This window comes from Prunus mume, linkage group LG8 (genome assembly GCF_029339155.1).
Source record: "Prunus mume cultivar Tortuosa linkage group LG8, ASM2933915v1, whole genome shotgun sequence".
NCBI classification, from domain to species: Eukaryota; Viridiplantae; Streptophyta; class Magnoliopsida; order Rosales; family Rosaceae; genus Prunus; species Prunus mume.
In genome coordinates, this window is record NC_142705.1 from 22,730,085 (window position 1) to 22,733,677 (window position 3,593).

Here is a 3,593-nt window from a genome sequence, read left to right on the forward strand (position 1 = left end):
AATAGGTGAGGCGTGACGGAATTGAAGTTGAAACCGGAGAGTCCTCACTGCTCTGGGATTCTCCTCCCAGCCATGCATCCTAAACTTGTTCAGCATACTGCAAGTTCCAAAGAACATCCTCAATAGAAGGTCTATCTGCTGGATCCTTACACAGGCATCTCACACAAATTTCCATCAGCATCTTCAAGGACTGATCCAAGCATGTCTGCCTAACTAGTGGATCAACCATGCTTCCTCGAGCTGCTTCATCAGCTGTAAGGGCCATTTGTAGCTGCACGTTGTTAATGAATGTTTGTAAATTTATTAGGTGTGGTATAACTTTCCCAAACCCCCTAATTCATAATGCAGGGCAGGAACATTTTCTGTTCTATAAATACACCAAATACCGATTTCTGTTAATGAAGAAAATATAACAAAAAGCAGAGTTCTTTTACCTGATCTTCTTGAACTTCCACTTGAGTCTCAGACTTCACTAGTCTGCCTTTGATCATTTCCAGCAATATTTCTCCAAAGTTGCGAACATCGGTCCTGTCGTCGTGCTTCATCCTGTCAACCAACATAGCACAATGGTTACAGTTTACATGTTAACGGAATAATGTACATAAGATTAGTAGGTGTACTTTAGGTGATAATATCTAGATGTAGCTCAGGACCTCTCCGTGAAGGTGGCCAGAGGTGACAAGGTGTCAACAAGCACAAGGACTGAGATTATCATCAAAAGTAATAAAATTTATCAGTTATGTACAAGTCATTGACCTCTTGACCTATTATGTTTGCAGACTGCCTACTCATCATAATATCATCACACACGCACGCACACAAAAAACAAAAACAAAAAACAAAAAACTATATGGTTCTACTACCCATAGACATGCGTCAAGTCTTGGGAATGGTGAAGAAAATACACACTACGTTAAAAGTGGTGAGCAAAAATGCTCTTATATAATATAATATTGTCGACCTATCAACAAGATTAATTGTCAACTCTTTTACTCTCCTTTTTTTTCCCGCTAAAGGAGCTATATTAGGTGTGGGAGGACTAATTTTTTTGTAGAATGAGGTGAGCTTTCACTAAATGGGGTGAACTTCCTAAAATTAGCGCTAAATCCCTATTTTTCTATATATATCTACACGGGTGGAGCCTAACCTAGTCTAAAGGTGGTTTCGCCGTTGCAAATGTGTGACTATCCTTAATAATCAAGGGTATAATTGGGATTTTATGTGATGGCAAAGTGAACTCTCTTAATAATACCACAATCATGTCCTCTTTTGCCTTCCCAAATTAAGCTGTAGAGCTAGATACAGGTAGTGGTTTTCTGTTATTCAACTAATACACAATGCGTAACTGACATCTCAATGAGCATAAGCCCCAATTAGAAACCAAAATGTGCAAGAGGCTCTCCAAAACCCACAAATTTAGGATTAATTCCTCTCAACATGCACTGTGCCTTAACCAACTCTTGCATAGTGGACTATAAAATCAAAGCCTTCTATTCAACATTCTAATCAACAGCACCCAATACGATACAAAAACTCGAAACCAAGAACCAGAAAAATAAACAATAAAAATGTCTGGGAAAAACACATGCTTGGGTGTCCATGCAGCTCTAACCGTGACATTAATTCTCCTCAGTGCCATTATAGTCGTGGCAGATGATGATGCACCGGTACCAGCCGACCAATCCCAAGTCAACACGTGGTTCAATAATAACGTGAATCCACACAAAGAACGGCAGGGCAAGCTTGACCCTGCCCTTGTAACAGCTGAGCTTGGTCAAACCATCGTCAAGGTTATGAAAGATGGAAGTGGAGAATTCAAGACCATCACTGACGCCATTAATAGCATTCCAACCGAAAACACCAAACGTGTCATTGTGTACATTGGAGGGGGAGAGTACAATGAGAAAATCACAATTCCACGGAATAAACCATTTGTTACATTTTATGGCTCTCCAACAAATATGCCAACTTTGATCTTTGGTGGCAATGCCCAAAAGTATGGAACTGTGGACAGTGCCACAGTGATTGCCGAATCCGACTACTTCGTGGCAGCTAACCTTATTATTAAGGTACGTAAATGCCTCACATTTGCGAGAAATGTTTCGTGCCACGTGATATTATCATCACACAAAATAATGTTTTTTTATTAACTTTCTTTTAATATTTTTGTTTCCTTATAATTTACGTTGATTTGTGGTTGTGTGAAGAACTCTTCGCCAAAGCCAGATGGGAAAAGAGTGGGAGAACAGGCATTGGCATTGAGGGTGTCGGGGAACAAGTCAGCCTTGTTCAATTGTAGGGTAATTGGTTTCCAGGACACACTTTGTGATGACAAGGGCAATCATTTTTTCAAGGACTGCTTTATTGAAGGCACTGTGGATTTCATCTTCGGAAGTGGAAAGTCTCTCTATTTGGTAATGCCACCCAAACCCTCCCTATAATTCCTAAATAAAAGGAAAACTTATAAAAGAACTTTTGTTAACTCTCCCTACATGTTTTACAAATCAAATCGCTAAATGCGAGTCTCTTCTTGTAATAGTGAATTTCACGTACATGTTGTGTGAGAAGCGTTATGTATACGACTAACTCTTCACTATAACTCAGTTGTTTGTTGTCTATGTATTATGTCATGGTTTTGATGGGTAGTTAATTCATGGGTGTGCAGAACACTGAGTTACATGTGCTGGGGAATAATGAAATGACAGTGATAACAGCACAAGCAAGGGACTCAGGCTTGAGAGGATACTGGATACTCATTTGTCCACTGCAACATAACTGGGACTGGAAATGGCACGTATTTGGGCAGGGCTTGGAGGATCAGTCCTAGGGTGGTCTTTGCCTACACCAGCATGTCCGAGGTCATCACCCCATCCGGCTGGAACAACAAGAACCGCCCTGAACGTGACAGGTAAACAAATTAAAACACACTAATTAATTAAGCATTTCATATAATTGAATGGTTTTGAGAGTTAATTAATAGTTTCAATTTTTTTTGTATTTATTGTTATATTCAGCACCGTGTTCTATGGAGAACACAAGTGTTCGGGTCCAGGTTCAAGTATGGTTGGGAGAGTAAAATACACCAAACAGCTGAACGAGGAACAAGTCAAACCTTTCCTCAACCTTGGCTATATTCAGGGTTCCAAATGGCTTCTCCCTCCTCCAAATCCAAAAGTGTAGATTTTTTAAGACTAGGAAATAGTTTTCTTAACTTTGTGCACATGTTTGTATATGGGTGCTATTGAGAAAGCCACACGCACACCTCATGCAAAATGCACAATGTATAAAATCAATATTATGATTTAATTTCTAAAGATCTGCTGCTATACAATTTGAGCACAGTTTGTCAATTTGATTGGGAACAAAGATATGCGCAAAGGACTCACTAGTATAGTGGCTTGGACAATTTACTTCTTCATGCAAGGTTCTGGGTTCGAGTCCTAGCATCCGTGTAGTATGTGTGAGTTTAGTACTATTGCCCCTCTCAATAGGAAAGGACCTCAAAAAAAAAAAAAAAAAAAAAAAAAGCGTATAAGCGACAATGTGCAAAAATTAAAAATGGACCCCCTTCAATTTTCATATAAGAAATAATA

The 3,593-nt window shown here is 39.3% G+C and overlaps 1 pseudogene; it reads left to right on the forward strand.

Moving 5' to 3' along the window:
• The first annotated feature begins 1,568 nt into the window (after positions 1–1,568).
• On the forward strand, positions 1,569–3,180 carry LOC103342369 (putative pectinesterase 63; annotated as a pseudogene).
• Positions 3,181–3,593: the final 413 nt, after the last annotated feature.